This window comes from Macrotis lagotis, chromosome 1 (genome assembly GCF_037893015.1).
Source record: "Macrotis lagotis isolate mMagLag1 chromosome 1, bilby.v1.9.chrom.fasta, whole genome shotgun sequence".
Classification (NCBI taxonomy): Eukaryota; Metazoa; Chordata; class Mammalia; order Peramelemorphia; family Peramelidae; genus Macrotis; species Macrotis lagotis.
The window spans coordinates 38,276,202-38,294,752 of record NC_133658.1 but is presented as its reverse complement, the minus strand read 5'-3'; the positions used below and the strand labels follow the sequence as shown (position 1 = coordinate 38,294,752).

Here is an 18,551-nt window from a genome sequence, read left to right as displayed (position 1 = left end):
ACCATAGAATTTCCAAGCATTTTGCCTGGAACATGGCATGTGCTTAATAAATGTTTCATGACAGACTGTAACATCTTGAATGGTTTCTTTTTGTCTTTAGGCTAAAATAGAAACCACTAAGTATTTAGAGCTTTTAATCACACAGCTCAACCTCCCTTTCTAGATTTACTATTCAATATACTCCTTTATTCCTCCATGATCCAAACTTAATAGCCATCATGTTCCCCATCATCAATCATATTTTGACTCCTGTCTCAAGCTTTTTGTTCAGGCTGTGTTCCATTCCTGAGATGCACACTACACAGGTCTGAGGTTGCAAATCCCTAGCTTTCTTCAAAGCTGAGTTCTAGCACCTCATGTGGGAGAATAAGTGATGTCCCTGGGCACCTGTGGTCTGCTTTCCATATCAACTGAAATTACATTTCTACAGACCTTACTGTTACTACTTTAGCAGCTTTATATCATACAAGAAAATTCTTACAGGCAAGAAATAAGGTCATTGTCCTCCAGATAAAGGAACTAATGAATCACTGAGGGATGACTCAATGACCTGTGCCAGGCCAAGATCACAAGGAATGCAGGTCTCAGAGACCAGTGTTGCCCACATAGAATAAAAAGAATACTAGTGTATAACATGGCAACCATGTGATGCAGTAGATTGAGTGCTGGGCTTGGATTCTTAAAGACTTATGTTCCTGAAATCAAATAAGACCTTAGACACATCCTAGCTGAGACCCTGGGTAAATCACCTAATTGTATTTCTTTCTATTTCTTCATCTATGAAATGGGCTGGAAGAAGGAAATGGCAAACCTCTTTAGGACCTTTGACAAGAAGACCCCGTGTGAGTTCACCAAGAATCAGTAACGATTACCAACAGCAACCAAGAAGTTTGTATCATGTGATTCAAATACAGTGGGGGGTGGTGGTGGAGCAACCAGGTGCAGTGGATAGAGCACTGGCCTTGGAGTTGGGAGGACCTGAGTTCAATTCCAGCCTCAGATACCTGACACTTAATCACATAACCCTCATCACCTACATGTCGGCCTTTCTCTTGTTTGGATTTTTCACTCTGTGACAGATAGTGTTGGTGATTGGACAACTAACCAGTGTTGGAAAGGAGGTGTTATAAATAGCTCATGAATTCTTAGCCCAGAGTGAATAAAATGGTTTTTATTAAGGTATCTTAACAAAATGCATACCTGTCATGGTGGGAGAGAGGGTCAGGGAAATCCCCAAATGGAAGGTTTTATGCACTTTGAAAGGCCTTGTTTCTGCCACCTTATGCCAATCATGGGTTGGTGTCACAGTCTAATTGATACATTGAGCCCCACACATTTCCCCCACCTTGCTCATCATACTAATGAGCAAGAACAGCTATCTTTTTGAGCATGTGCAAAGGAGAAGGTCGCATCACTAAGTTAACTTATAAACAGGTGAGGCAATTTCATCAGTTTTTGACCATATGGAGGCTAAATCTGACTTTTATTTAGTACCTTGCTAATAGGCTACAATATAGGCAGAGCCCAGTCTTTGTAATTTAAGCTAACAATCTTCCCTTCACATCCTTGTGGATACAAATACCCACATATTCCTCACAGAGGGGACCTGTGTGACCACAATGGGAAAGCCCTGAGAGATGTGAGGCTGCCCATGGAATAGGAACTGCTCTGCCCTGAGGCTTAGAACGCAGGCAGCTGCTGCTCTGACTAGAATCCCCCAAACAACTGGAGGAGGATGTTGTTCAAGTCTAAAGCCCTGAGTTGGAGGCCACTGAATGTGTTGGTAGCAGAAATAGAGGACAGCATCCTCAGGTCCCTGTTGCTGATTGTGAGGGTGAAACCTGTCCCACTCCCACTGTCAAGAATTGAGAGGGAAGCCCAAAGACTAGACTGGAGACTTTAAGAATCAGGATTTAAGAGCTTATTCTGCTTTCGGTCAGTACCAATGGAGGTAAGAGTTTCCATTGTGATGTCAGAGTATGTCTGAATGTCCTTGCAGTTGATGGTAACTCTTTCTCCCAGAGACACAGACAGGAAAGCTGAGGACTGAGTGAGAACAACTTCCCCTTGTGAACCTGAAATTCAACATAAGACATTTGAGGTCTTAGAACCAAGACTATTTATCTTCCTTTCTGAAACTCTCCCTTTAATACCTGTTTGTAGATATCTATTAATTCTTCTCAGCAAAATCCCTTTCTTCTAACTCCTATTTCATCTCTCACAGACTTTTCTCAGAGAGATAATGTAACACAGCGCAGATGGCAAGGGTTTCTCTCAGCCTCTTGTCTTCCTCTATAATCTTCTCTCCATATTTTCCTTCCTCACCCAGAAGTCACAGGAGGAGGAAAAATGGAGATGAGCTGGGGACTCTATCTCCACCCTGAGCTCTGTCCTGTGTTGATTCTCAATCTACTGAAAGTCTGAGGAATTGAGTAAAGATTTGGAGGCCCAGGGAGAAGTTTCGGGAAAGAAAGAATGCAAACCAGCAACTAAGGGAAGGAGCTCTATCATATCCATGGATCAGAATATTTTAAGCAGTTTTTTTCGCAGTGTGTTCTGAATCAGAAATCAGATGCATTTTCAGTCTTCAAATGTGTGAGTGTCCTATAAGTAATGAAATGACACAATCACTACATGGTGAAGGCTGATTTTTCCCTTAGAGCACTGTCTTTCACTTTCATTCTTTTCATGAAAAACTCTGTCTTTGTTCTTTGACTTCCATATTTACAATATTTCACCTCACTCTACTTTGTTTTGTTCTACCAACCCATTTCAAAGTCATTCACAAACAGAGCAACCTTGAGGAAATGCACTTGATCTTGCTGAACCTCAGTTTACTAGATGTGGAAAATGGGGAGAAAATATTGTACACCTTATATAAGATAATTTACAATTACTTTGTAAATCCTTAAGGAATACTAAAATATGAGTGATCTTCCTCAGTATTTATCACTCTCAATTGTCTCATCTTTTTCTTATGAGTTCAGATTGAAACTGTCCTGGGTCAAATTAGTATCCCACTGTGATTCTTTTTGTTTTGAAGGTGGACAAAATAATTACTTTTTCCAGTTGAATTAAAGTTTTAAGTCATAAGCTCAACCTCTAACCTACTGAAATTGATATCTGTCAATAATAATGTAGCTCCTATTTACATGGCTTCTTCCATTTTCAAAAGTGATTGCTATTTCAGCATATTTGTTCCTCAATATCCAACTGATACCACCATGATTTGCTAATTAAAAAGTGAGCTTGCCAGGAGTCACACAGGAGTCACACAGTCAATGGATTCTTAAAGTTTGATTTGAATTTGGTTCCTCTTGTGTTCAACTCCAAAACTCAATCCATTGTTCCACCTACAATACTACAATAGTATAGGATGGCAGCAACTATCGATTTCTCAAAATTCCCACATGGTTTTGATTTCTCCTATTGAATTTCTGGGCTTTTTTATTCCATGTAGATTGAAGATCAGGAGTACATGGTGTGATGCCCTTTAATGCAGGTCATAAATGTCATGCATAATGTGTTATGTGTAAGTGAAATCTTTAGATGACTATGAGATACAGTTTGGTCAGTGATAAAGTTCTCATTGTACAGCACTTAATTACTTGAGAAGTCAAGGCTATTCTGAGATCTCTATTTATTGGATGGTCACTTGTGATTTTTTAAGTAATAAAAGATAGCAAGATCCTAGGGTATAATTCTACGTATTGAGGCTGGTCCGATCTAGGTCAAAGATGCTAAATGTGTATAGTATACAGACATTTCTTTCATAATTTTTAATCTCCCTAGTCTGATCTTCATTGAGCAGTTTCCTTATTATAACTTTATTAGTACCGAATTCTGTGTGCTTGGCTGAAGGGTTTGGCTATGATGACCTCCGTGTTCATTCTACCTCTAAGCCTGTACGCCTTTAAATCTCATGGAAATAATTACCCAGGTCACAAAATTTGGTTTAATCTCTGTATAGTAATATAGATAAGAAAACAGAAGAAAATTAGAGGTGGAAATCTGAGAAAACCCCAGACAAGCTTGGTAGATATCTCATCAGACAGTCAACTGACAATTCTTAAATACTTATCAAGTAATGTGAGAGATAGAAATAGATTCCTTACCAGTCACAAATATCAAGGATCGCCTATTAAATGGTATAAATAACATGTAAATAAACATCTATAAAAAGGTATATAAAATAGGTGCTGGGGAAGTGGGAATAACATAAGCATTCTGCTAAGAAATTTTTATGAATGGCATTTCATTTGATCTTCCCAGCAACCCTGTGAGCTAGCTGCTATTATTACCCGTATTATACAGTAAAGGCTACTAAGCTCCACAAGGGTTAATTGGCTTACCCAGGGCCACACAGTGTATCAGACTGTATTTTAAACCAGATCATCTAAATAGGAGGCCCAGAGTTCTGTTAAGTGTGTCATCAGGTTCCTAAAACAAAAAAAAAAATTTAGGGTTAGTATTTCAGAGGAGAAAGAGAGACTGTTTCATAGGAATCCTGATCAATAGTAATAAAGGTTTCAGAGATTAAAGGCAAGATCAATAAGAAATACTTACCATAAACTTATTTATGGAATTTACAGATATAATAAAAAATAAAATTTAGTCATCACTGAAGTAAAAATCCACAATCTCAAACTCAAAACAAGCTTGGCAGGACCAAAACCAATCCTGGGTGTAATGAGGCAAAGTAAGAATATTTTAGGTGCATTCAGGATCTGGAAGATGCCCAAATTCCTTGTCATTAACTCAGGATTCAAAGAGAGTTCCTGAGAACAGCAATGTTTTAGACACAAACATCCTCTAAACATATCATGTTGGATTGCAATAGTAGAAAAATCAATATTATAAAAATATAAAAAGTATTTTTTTCCACAGAAGCATGCTTTTGGCTCACTGTCTAAGAGTGAGGTTGTTTTATTGCTCTCCTCAACTTCTCCTCAGGATGCTAGGGTCATTGTTGAGGGTTTGAAGTATTTCTTCCTCTAAGGTCCTTGCCCTGCGCCCTTTATTATAGCATGCTCCACTTTTGTGTATTGCCAGTGACTAGCACCCTAGAACCATTCAACCTCCCCAAATCAATGAGAATTTACAATGGAATATTTACTTTGAAGATGTTGCAATCACAAAAGGACAAGCATATGAGCTTTGAGGAGAGTGGTGTCAGACTTAAATCATTTTCCATTTAATAGAGGACCCACTAAGTTCTTGTCCAAGTTTGTCATTAATGCCAGATGAGCCTTTGTCTTTTACTACCCTTAAGGTCAATGCTTCCTCCTTAGGGCATTCATCTTTTGTAGGCCACAAAGACTGGACAGACTTGAAACCTGAAAAGCGAGTGTCTGGGACTCTCTGATACTTCTTTCCTGACTTCAAATTCGCAGGGTCATAACCTCTGATGTCCTGCATCTAACATGAAAAACAAATGTGAATGTAGTCAAGAACGAAGACTATATATTCTAGTAGTGTCTGAGACCTCCTAACATGATCAAGGTAAGATTATTTCTTACCAAAGGACTGTCTAGCAAGAAACCAGGGGAAGAGCTGAAGCAGGTCCTACTGAGATAAAGGCAGATCCATGAAGGCCTTTTAATGTTCTTCTAGTTCTAGGTCAATAATTACAGCCAGTCTAAAAGCCTGATGTTTAGCATATACTATGTCAAGGAATCAATTGCTGAATGTTTCCTTAAGTTCCCAATTCTCTTGGTCATCAAGCTTTCTGAAGACTGTCTTTGTAGCAGGCTCCCAGACCTCTTCCACCTAGGGAACTGGATCATCAGAACATAATAATCCTTTCTGCATAGACTGATAAATATTTGGTTTATGGGTCAGTCCCTTGTTACATTGGCAAGTGAAAAGCTCAGTAATTGTTGAATTTTTTACTACTTCCTGTATGCCAGCTAGTTTGGTACACCTTCTAGAAACAGTTCCTACTCTAACAAAGTTTATCCTTTTTTAAGAGTGGGTATGAATATTTTATTGACAATGCTCTAATGTATAACCTTTAGGCCAACAAGGAGGTGTAGTGAATATAAAGCCTATTCTGTCCTGGTTCAAAACTAACCAAAGGTACATATTAACTGTGTGATACATAACCCTCAGTTTCTTTATCTGTAAATTGTGGAGAAAGAACTGGGCAAACTACTTCAGTATCTCTGCAGCAAAAACCCAACTTGTTTGATGAGGCTTCGGATAGGACAGAAAGTGGTGAACAATTGCAAAAGATATATAGTAGTGTAATTTTCAGAATATGGAGAACCAAACAAATTCTTCCAGGTTAATTTGTGTTGGGAAAGACCATTTTTGTCCTCCAGATAAAGAACTGCACTGTGCCTGGCTAGGGACCTTCTCTCTGCATTCAGTTTTTGTGCAGCCTCTGCCTGATGACACAGATCAGCTCTATCGTTCTCTTTTTTAATGCCAGAGCGTTTTATAAATAGGGTTTTAAGAAAAGCAGTTGCCCTCAGCCATAGGTCCATTAATAATCATAGGTATGTAGAATGCATGTGGAAATGTCTGTTTTTTTCTTTAGAGTGACCACTTTGTACTCTTACACAGATGATTGCTCAAAATGATTTCATCTCCAAACTGCTGATTTTACCCCTGGTAACCAAACTTCTTTTAGCACAGAGAACAATTACTTTAGGTTCCTAATACTCATATAAATGTATTAAATAAAAAATATATAACATGTTCTATACGTATCTTTATCTATCGAACTATCTATCTATCTGTCTTCCTATTCACACATATCCATGTTTGTATTTTTCGACCAATGCTTCTGATATTTGGAATATTCTACTAAGTACCATCCATAAGGTTATAGTAAACATTTCATAGGTCTCTTGAGTTTTATCTCTGAAGCATTTATTATTATTGGTCTTTAATCATATGAAGCGGTTTCCCTTACTCCTTTCACATACTTACCTAATGTTTACTTTTTAAGGAAACTTGTGATATAGTAGACAGAACTCTGCGCCTACAATTTGTACTATCTGATTTCAAAATATTGCCTGAGTCATTTAGTTACTGTGTGGTCCTGGGTAAGTCCTTTAACTCTTGTTTGTCTCTGTTTTCTTAACTGCCTAACAGGAACTCCCTGACAAGGTTGCTGTGAAGATTAAATAAGATGATAATTGCAAAACTCTCTTAGGAGAATACTTAGAATGATATGAATGCTCATTTTCCTCTCTCCCTTTCCACATTTAAGTCTCTTTCTATAGATGCTCATTTACACATCATTTTCTCCATTAGAATATGAGATCCTTGATATTCCGGACTGGCATGGTCTTCATTTCTGTCTCTAGCATGTAGCAAATTACTTGGTAAATACTTAAGAAATGCCTTTGGTTGTTTAATGAGAAATCTCCCAAAGAGGTCTGGGTTTACTCCATTTTCCTCCTCTAATTTTCTACTGCTTTTCCTAGAGATGAGTGGACAAGAGGAGTACTCAGATGTTTAGGGAAATCCTGCAAACCTGTTCATTATTTTCATGAGGATGAAAGGAGTATAGGCTTAGAGGCAGAATGTACAAAGAAGTCATTAAATCCAAATCCACAGAATTCAAATCTCTTACTTAGAAGAGTTCTAGTTATTAAAGTTCTTAATGAAGGTGATGGAAATAAATATTAAAAAACCATGCACAAAATCTCTGTATACTGTAAACAGTTTGTACCTATTGCCAGGCTTGGTAGCTAGACTTACACACCAGGATCTTGATATCTTTTATTAATGGAGAAGTGATAAGTGACCATCCTATAAATATAGATCTCTGAACATCCTTGAGCATTCAACCAAATTAAGTGCCTAACAATGAGAAATTTATCACTGACAAAACTGTATTCCACAGTCACATAGACATAACCCTTATGCATATAATTGCAAGAGTAGCACTTTTCGGGAGGCATCACAGTCAATATTCATGATTTGGAAGCTACATGGAATAAAAACCCAGAGACTTATAAAGAGAAATCAAAAGCATGTGGGAATATCTGGAGATATGTAATTCCTGCCAGCTATTACTTTACTAATATTGTAGGTAGGACAGGGGCTTGGGTTTTGGAGATGGAGACAAGAGGATCCAAGTTTTAATCTTGGTTTTGGAATCCATTAGCTGTGTGTTCCCTGGCTAGTCTTTTACCCATTCTCAGTCTCAGGTTGTTAATTTGTATAGCTGTTAGTATCAGGTGGATAGTGAGGATCACATTAGGTAACATATCAGTCATTTTGCCAAATAGAATGAGTCATGTAAACATGAACTATTATTACTATTGATATACCAATTTCATGAGGCCAAAGAATGAGCTTATATATTAACACTTTAATTCAACTAGAAAAAGTAATTGTTTTGTCCCCTTCCAGAAAAAGAATTATATTATCTAAGTGTACATTGTTTTCTCCCCATTTTTTATACCTAGGAAACTGAGTTTCAGCAAGATTTAGTGAATTTCCACAAGATGGCAATGTTTGATAATGACTTTGAAATGGGTTGGTTAGATAAAACAATATTGAGTGAGATGAAATAAAATATGTCCTGAGATCAAAGATTGAAAACAGAATTTTTCAGGAAAAGAATGGAAGGGACTTGTAGGAGAAAGTGTTCTAGGGGAAAAACTGCCTTGAGGTTGGAGTGAATATGTCATTTGACCACTTAAAGAGGACTCACTGTTTGAAGACTGAAAAAGCATGTAATTTATGACTGAGAACACAGGCAGAAAAAAACAGCTTAAAACATTCTCAGCCCTGGAGATGAGCGGGCTCCTCCTTCTGCTTCCTGTTTTGCATTCTCCCTTCCCCTAAACTCCTCCCTGAGCCTCCACCTCTTTATCAATAGCCAAGACCTTCTGCTGATGGAGGAGCATCACTGACCAGAGCTCAGGGAGGAGATGGAGTCCCCAGCTCAGCTCCTTTGTGCCCTGCTCCTGTGGCTCCCAGGTGAGGAAGGAAATGTGGAGAGGAGATTATGGAGAAAGAGAGGAGTCTGGGGGAGACCCTTGACATCTGAGCTGGGCTGCAATATCTCTGAGAAAAGTCTTTGGGAGATGAAATAAGACTTAGAAGAAAGGGGCTTTGGGAGAAGAAGAGATTTGTGTGACCAGATATTAAAGGGAGAGTTTCAGATAGAAATACAAACAGTTCTCTAACCTCGAATGTCTTCTCTTTAATTTCAGGTTCAGCAGGGGAAGTTGTTCTGACTCAGTTCCCAGCTTTCCTGTCAGTGTCTCTGGGAGAGAGAGTTTCCATCAGCTGCAAGGCCAGTCAGAGCCTCTTACATAGTGATGGAAACACTTACCTACATTGGTACCAACAGAAAGCAGGACAAGCTCCTAAATGCCTGATTTATAAAGTTTCCAATCTAGACTCCGGGGTTCCCTCTCGATTCAGTGGCAGTGGCTGTGGGGTGGACTTCACTCTCACTATCAGCATCCTGGAGCCAGAGGATGTTGGCATCTATTACTGTCAGCAAACCACTCATTGGCCTCCCCCACAATGCTTCAGCCCTGAACAAAAAGCTCCCCAGGCAGTTCAGGAGATTTATCTCAAAGTAGCAGCTGTCTTCTCTGTGGTCCCCAGGGCAGAAGAGCTCTAGCTCCCTGGGCAGGCTCACATCTCCTGGGCTTCCTGGTGATAGACAAGGCTTTGCTAGAAAGGTGGGGACTGTGGGACCATATGCACAGCCCAGGCAGAGTGTAGGGAACACAGCTCCCTGGGACACAGAGTGGAAAATCCAGATTTCCAGGGTAAATACTGACAAGTTAAGTCTCCTTGATATCTTTGCTTCTCCATAAAGTATTTCCCTTGTTCGGACCCAAGTTCATGCAGAGGAAGCTTTGCTCTAATTCTCTGTATCAAATGATAGAACCTTGTCCATTGAGATTGTTAGTCATGTCTGGTTCTGGGTGACCCCACACCGGATCTTCTTATCAAAGGTCCTGGAGTAGTCTGGCATTTCCTTCTTCCAGCTCATTTCATAGACAAGGAAATAGAGACAAACATGGTTAAGTGACTCACCCAGGTCACAGCTAGGATGTGTCTAAGGTCTGATTTGCTCTCAGGGACATGAGACTTTGAATTCCAGACCCAGTCCTTCATCCACTGCATCCCTGGCTATCTTGATATGGACCAAATTCACTGTTCTGCTCTGGCTACACTGGTTTTACAGGGTGGGATTCCTTATAATCTTGGCCTAGACAAGGCCCTCCTGATCAGCCATCCCTCAGTAAAAAACTCATTTCTCTCATTTAGAGGACCATGATCTTATTGACTTTTAAAACTTAATGCATGTACCTGTGAGGTTTAAAATGTCCCTATCATCATGCCTGGTCGAGTTTCTAGGAGAGTTGGTGACAGGGTGAAACCTGTTCACTGTCCATCTCACACTGGTGTCTGGTTTCATTCACATCCTTGATGGATTTCTTCATGGTATCAGTGTTCAAGGCCTCCTTGAGAGGTTTTGGGTGGAGAATGAGAATCAGGTGATTAGGTATTTCAATTCTAAATTACAGCATTTTTCTATCTCACTTTTATAGATGAGTTAACTGAAAATCAAGGAGTTTATTGTGGCTTCCCATGGACATAGAGTGGGTTTGCTGATCTGCCTTCATCTACAAAAAGAAGATGTGATTGATTGAGCTTCTAGATTCAATTGTCTAGTGTTTTGAGTCCCTTCCATCCTCATAATGTTTCTAGATTCTTTCCTATATTATCCAGCACCCAGTTTCATGAGAGGTCTTGTCTGAAACCTAAGCAATTGCTTTTATTGAGTTTCTTTACATGAATTTTTTACCTGTAAGAATTTTCTTATATGAAATGAAGGTGCTAGAATAGTGTCTGTAATTTTCTGTACAAAGGTAATTTCAGTTGATATGGAAAATGAGGAACAGGCATCCAGGGAACTCACATATTGTCCCAGAGGAGGTGGTAGAACTCAGTTTTGAAGAATGTTTGGGATTCTTAGACACATGTAGAGTGAATTTAAGGAATGGAGCACAGCCTGGGCAAAAGCTAGAGACAGGAGACAAAACATCACTTATGAAGGGGAGCATGATGGCTGATTAGTTTGGATTGTTGAAGCAACACAGGAGTGTATTGTGTAATAAATCCAGAAAGGGAGGCTGAGCTGGGGGGTTATAGACTCTAACTGCAGAGTGGTTTTTATTTTAGCCTAAAGACAAAAAGAAGCCATTCAAGTTGATTAAATCAGTTTGTCACTAAACATTTACTAAACACCTGCTATGTTCCAGATAGTCTGTAACTAAGTTTTAAGGTCAGATCTCTGTTTGAGTTAAAGTGCCAGCCTCCCTTAGAACTTGACGCTATGTTTCATTTGATGCCGACTTTTATCTGGGAAATCTATAACCAAGACCAAAGTGGAGAGGGTATTGGTGCATGATCTTCTGTTTGCAGATGATTCTCCACTCAATGCAGCCTCTGACCCTGAGATGCAACAAAGTTTGGATCGATTCTCTGTTGCTTGGGTTAACTTTAGCCTAACAGTGAACACCAAAAATAAACAAAACAAAACAAAAGAAAACAAAACAAAACAAAACACATGGAATCTATGGGTTAGCACCACAGAATTCAAATGCGAAACCAAAGATTTCAGCAAGTGGAGACATTTTGAATACTGTACGTAAATTCACTGATCTTGGCAGCACACCTGAGAGGAAGGCACATATCCATAATGAAGTTGACACTCATATTGCCAGAGGTTGTTCAGTATTTGGGAGGCTCCAAAAGAACTTGTAGAGAGAAAAGGTATTATATGATCACCAAACTGAAGGTCTATAGCACTTGTGCTGACCTCATTGTTGGATGCCTTTGAAAGATGGACAGTCTCCAAGTGTCCTATGAGGAAACAGAATTCATTTCATTTACATTGTCTTAGAAACACTCTGCAGATCAGGTAGTAGGAGAAAATAATAGACACTGAGGGACTTTCTTGGGTTAAACTATCAAGTATTCAAACTTACTACAGATAGGGCAATTCCAAAAGACAGATCTCTCCTGCTACCACTCAACTCTGTCTCTGGGAGCCAAACTTCTTTAGTCCCCAAACTACTCCAAACTTGAGCAATCCAGCAGTTCCACAATGGGGTTATCTATATTCAGGAAAGACAAAACCTTATTCAGATAAGGAAGGTGTATGTTTTACCCACCCAATAATGATGTGTGTTTTACATGAATACACGAACTTTACAAGGGTGTGGAAAAATCCTTGACTGATCCTGCCCTCTATATAAGGAGGACTCAGTGGAAAAATTACCTGAGCCAGTTGTGGGTGGAGAATAAGAATCAAGTGATTATCTATTTCACTTCCAAATTACATAATTTCTTCATCTCATTTTTTATAGATGATTAAATTAGAAAACCAAGTAGCCTGTTGTGTCCTCCCAAGGATATAGAGGAAGTATATGATTGAGATGAGAATTCTCTAGGTTCAATTTGAGTAGCCTCATGCAGGGCCATTCTTACTACCAAATGGCACATATTTCTAAAGATCTAGAATTTCCCAGATATCCCAATTGGAAGTCAAATTATACTTTACCCAGAGTAATGGAGAGCTACTTCAGAAACCAAAGATTAGCAGACATCAGCAGCCCATGTGTTAGACTCAATTGAGATTTAAAAATCAACTTTGAAAAATATTCCACTTGTCTGCTTCAGTGTACTCTATTTTTTATTTTTTTAATGAAACATTCAGAATTTTTATTTAATGCACATCATTAGTTTTTTAGTTTGTAGGACCATATAGGTAAAAGTAAGATATTAGAGTTTATTGAAGAGGGGAATGACTAGATTAGATATTTGCTTAAGAAAATCATTTTGTTAGCTGTATGGGGGAAAGACAGAGTTAAGATTATACTAATTATCATAAAATGAGGATAATGTCAACTTACTTTAAAAGGCTGGAAGGTCAAGGGACATAATACACATATAGAGTTCTGCAACTGTAATGTACTATGTAAATATTACCTATTCTGATTATTCATTTGAGGATATCTCCATCGTTAACTAAGTTTATTTTTCACCTTTTTGCTTCTGACATAAACTGTTGCATCTGCTACACACTATTTAAAAAAAAAGTAGTGTTACTCTGCTTGGAGTGCAGGGAACGGGTTTTTTCAGGGGAGTCATTTGTCTCTTTTAATATAAAATTTTTAGGGGGTATCTAAATAGCCTAATTTCTCTGTAATCTATCACTTTGCCATTCTAGCTGAAGGCCCCTGTAAAATTTTGCAAAACCATTCACTTTCCCTCAGGAACTGGCCTAGCTGCCTGCTCTGATAATCCTTTTGAAACAATTTACATTATTTTTATATAGTCCCCCCCTTTTCTAAAAGCCATCTGTTGTAATAGATTAAGAAAGAGGGAAAATAGCAATTCAACAACACTAATCAATATATCAACTATGTCGTACAGTAAATGCAATCAATACCTACAAACTCCCAGCTGCAGTGTAGGAAGAAATTCTGCTAACATCTCATAAATGTAAATGTTTTTTAGGATAACTCTATGTTTAAACTATAAAAACCACAAATCAGGCATATATATTTAATATGTAAAACATATACATGTACAAAGTGCCATCTTTAATCTCTCTCTCTCTCTCTCTCTCTCTCTCTATATATATATATATATATATATATATATATACATATACTGAGATGCAAAAAAGAGACTTCAAAAGAGGCTTTAGTTTGGGAACACATGTTATTTCAACTGCATAAAAATGAATTTTAAAAGGACTACATAACATACTAGTAGTAAAAAAAGTCATTTGGCATATTTTCTGCCACTTGTAATATACCAAAAAATTAAGAACACAGAAACCATACAATTCGATTGATTGTACAATACACTTAATTCCCTAGTTCTTCTGGGCATCTATCCTGCCTTAGGGTACATATATCTGAACCTTTATTTTATAGTTGAAAGAACACATATTTAAAGTCAATTTCTATTAAATGAATCAATGAAGTCATTCTAATTTAGCCTGAAGAGATTTAAAATTCCCCATGCTAGCCTGTACTGTTCGTGTTGAGCTCATAGACTGGAGTTCAATGAGGTAGCAGCAAACAGCATCCATGCAGAGATTTGTAAAGCATTGTCTCTCATAATAAGACACTTGGTTGGGATTCTCAACATATCTTGACAATAATACATGTATACAATCCAAAAGGTGTAAGGGCTTCTTTATCCTAGTCCAGAATGGATCCCTTGATTTGAACAATTGATCATATACTTCTAATCGTCTGGGCATTGGCACTCCTATTTCTTTCATTGTTTGTATCACAAATCCTACATCCCAGTTCAAGTTACATACTTGCTGCTCTAAGAACTGTACAATAAAATCTAAAAGAAAAAAATCGAGGTGTGCCAGCATAAATTTTGCCAAGTTGAACAATTTTCAGACTAAGAGCCTGCATTCTATCTGAAGAACTCATTGTCACACTGTCATTCAACTCCTTCTCTATGATATCTAGCCAAAGTGTTTGTACCAAGATAGGGTCTGAATGACCAGCACAATGAATTATTGCAAGTTTACACTCTGCAAGTTTGAATGTGTCAGCAAATTCTCCATAGAGCTTGGTTATGTCCATTAGCTCATAATCTAGCTGTGAAATTGCATCTTGCACTGAAGAGTGATGGGAATACTGCTTTTGTAGTGTTTCTTGTATCTGAAGTTGGATTCTAGCAACTTCCATCTTTTCTTTGAGTTCATGAAGGAATTCACCATCTGCAGCTATTGATGATATGGCAGTGGAGCTTTTAGCACTAAGAATGGCACGAGCAATATATTCTAAACACTGTTGAAGTGAAATTTCAGTGCTATGCATATCAGCTAATTTAGCCAACACTCGAGCAGCATTACTAAAACTCCTATTCTTCTCAAAGTATCTCCAGAGTAAATCTATATAACGAACTTTGTTTTGATCAACCTTCGTCAATGAACCAGATGTGGCTCCAGAAATGGGGAAGAAATCTGCAGCAGCTTGTCTATGAGGTCTGCTTGTATTAGCCAGTTGTAAAGAGCAATGCTAAAAAGTTCATCTTTAGACCTCTGAGCCAATCTAAGCATTTGTTCAAAATGATGTCCTGCTTCTTCATTACTCAACATATTTGGGTCTGATGACAAGACTGGAGGACCTGGCTTTTTAGGCACACTGGGAGACTGAGGAGCAGCTTTACTCTGATTGACAAGTTCCTGAAGTGTATCTGTAATACACTTGTAGCTATTCAACCTCTCTTGGAAAGCCTGCAATCCCACAGTATCCTCTTCTGGCTCTCCATGTTTATAGAAATAGAGTCCAAGACCTTGAGGATCTTTTTTCTCAGCAGCCATGAGAGAGAGTTCCACAACACCCTCATAAAAACACACTTGTCTATACTGAGCAGAAACATTGGCGAGATCCACTTGATTACTAATTTTCTGATATTCCTTCAGTGATTCCCTTAACATTCTTTCCTTTTCAGGTTTGCTTTGAACTTGTTGGGACCGCTGAAGAAGCTCATTTGCCTTGGAACAAATTGCATCATCTGTGCTATAAAGAAGAGGGCAGATGTCTTGTAGGTGTGAACTGATGCCACCAACAGCAGCATTATCTCTAATGTAACAGTTGATAAGGGAAGCAATCAATGCTCCAGTTAATTCTTTGTCTCTAATGACCAGGTCTTTGAAAGTAGTGATCTTCAATTGCTCTTGAAATTCCTTCTGAAGCTCTCCTACAATGACATTGAATTGATGTTCACATAGGAGTTTCCATAAAGCCAAAGCCTGGTATGATTTGTGAGCCAATTGCTGGATCCCCTGAAGTGAAATTTTTTCACTCACTTGAACCTCATGGAACTTCCTCTGTAATTCTTGTTGCATTTGTTGAGAATTCCCATTTTCAGGACTCATGAATCCAATCAACCTCTGTTGCACTCTGGCAGTGGTAGTATGTGGGTTTCCTATGGGTCCTCCTGCAAACTGTGAATTTCTGTCAAGAAATTCTTGCAAACCTTTTAGTTCCTGTAGCACTGATTCGAGCAACTGAGATGGTACACTATTTTCAATTGCAATAATTTCTCTGTTGCCACTCTTGAATACTCTCTCCACAACTAAACTTGCATCCCAAATATTTCCCATAATCCGAGAGAAGTAAATGCAGATACCATTGTGTTTGCCAGAATACACCATCTCTGGCCCAGTCATACAACCAATATTTGTAGTAGACTGAGACATCTGGCTTCCAGTAAGATACACTGGTGTTGACATGGCAGGAGAATGCACACCTGGAGATGGGGTTCCCAAAAAGGATGGATTAGGATATGGACTACTCACAGGCATAGGGGAACTAGGATAGACAGGAGACCTCAAGATAGGTCCAACATTACTTGGAGGAGGAAGAGCTGATGGAAATCGCATCTGTGCTTCTCCACCATACCTGAAGAATGCACGTGTTGCCCAAGCAGATACCTCTCTATCACAGGCAGAAGTGGAGCAAGCTAGGATAACGCAAGTTGCACAAGGCTGGTCCTCCTGGTGCAATTTGAAGAATCTTTCAATCTCTTCTCCATCTCCCCCCCAAGTTACTAACAAGGAGATGCCTCAGTTGATCCACAGGTCTAAGTTTGTGAAACATAAGACTCCCTTGAGCAGAAAGCAGGACAAATTTCTTAGGGGGCAGCATATGCTGCTGTACAACAACTGGTGAATCTATTATTGGAATATGGTCCTTATTTAAAGGTGTTATTATCTTATCAATTTTCAATTCATCTATTGCAGAGAGTGCCCAAGAATGACCATCAACATGTGTTGTCATCTGGGTTTCCATCACTGGCTTTTGGAATGGAAAGGTGTCATGGTTGACACACCACAAAATGTCATTATCTTCATTTTCTGAAGCTGCCATTAGAAGAACACCTTTGCTATAAAGAGCTCTATGCACCTTTGATGGTTTTTCTATAATTGAAGAAGCTGAGAATCCAGGAGGTAAGCGACATGAACAAGTACCAGCATATTGGGCCTTGCTAATGGCTGTCTGAATGGGCATGTGCTGAAATATAATCTTACACCTGCATGTGTGATTGCCAGTAACTGACAATCTATGGATTCTGAGTTCTCAATCATTGCAATTTGGACAATTGGCTTAAAAACAGAAAGATCTATGGTCCTTGCAATATTTCCAGCAGCATCACACCTCTTTCTGAGCAAGTGTATAAGATATTCCTGGAATTATCAATTGCAATCTGTACAATAAGATCATCTTCTGAGAATGTGAATTGCAGTATAGATGGAATAAGGAAAGAAAGTGAACTCTTTGAGTGATTTATCGTTCTGCACCTCTGGCTAAACCAGCCGGCTTCTGCTTGGTATGCTACTTCATATAAACAACCATCCTTTCCAGCCAAGAGAATTCTACCATTATCTGTGGAAGTAATTGTCAAAAGATAAGTATTTTCAGTGGGTAGTGAATACAAAGGATCTGGAAGGAATTGCATTCCACCAGACATACTGTCATTAAGGACTCCAACACCTGTTTGCAAATTAGCATAGCTCAGTCCTAGAATCACTATGTCTACAGGGGTGGCCAGAACCAGGAGGTGTCTTACATGAGGCTGAAAAATACCAGACTTTGGCTTCACAAGACCCACAGCGAGAATAGTTTCACTAAGTCCATCAAAGTAGGCAAGGTCCCCTCCATCTTCATAGTTCCACATAAATTTGTCACTGTCAATAGTTAGCCATGCCCTCCCAATTTCAGGGAATACACCCATCATACAGTTACACTGCATATGGCCAAACTGTTCAACAAGCTCAGGGGGGAGAGGAACTGGTCGAATTGAACTGATTTCTGGAAGATTAGGTGCTGAGAGCAAACCAGGTCCTTGTAGAGGGTAATCCATGTCTGACATGCCTGAAACTGTGGGACTATTTGGGGCCGGCACCGTGAGCAGCTCCGACAGGTCGGGATAGAGGCGGTCGTCCTGCACTTGGCGGTCGATGAGCCACCCCGCGTTCTCCAAAGCCTCCTGGGGCCGCCAGGGCCGCAGGAGTTACCGCCGCGGCCGCCGGGCTCGAGGACGCATCGCCGGCCACCGATGCTCAACCTGCGTGGCCGCCGTCACGCCCTCGGTGGCAGAAACCGGCGGAAGATCTGAAATGAAAAAGAGAAAAGAGAGAGGCAGACCCAGAAGAGGCGTGCGGCCCGGGAGCACCGGGCGCTTCAGCGTACTCCAACACTACTCATCATTCCACAATATGGGGCCAAATTCCCAGATTGGAAGTCTCATGGGAGTCAGTGATGGTCAGTGGTGCTCCTGTGACCTGAGGGGACAGAATTCATTTTTCTCAAGTAAGACAGAGAAAAGAATGTACATTTTTAAAGCCAATGACAACTCTCTCCTAATAGGGAAATTGTTGGAAGAACTCTGAAAAAACAAGCTGACCATGTCCTTCAGGCACTGGTTTCCTCTTGAGCAAATGGCTGGAAGAGCTGATTGTGAACTTGTTTCTGTAGTAAACCGTGTAGAAGCTCCCAGGGTTCTCATCTGTC

At 39.4% G+C, this 18,551-nt stretch overlaps 1 pseudogene; it reads right to left on the bottom strand.

The window, feature by feature from the left end:
* Window positions 1-13,981: 13,981 nt before the first annotated feature.
* Window positions 13,982-18,028, bottom strand: LOC141495914 (nuclear pore complex protein Nup155 pseudogene; annotated as a pseudogene).
* Between the last annotated feature and the right edge of the window lie 523 nt (window positions 18,029-18,551).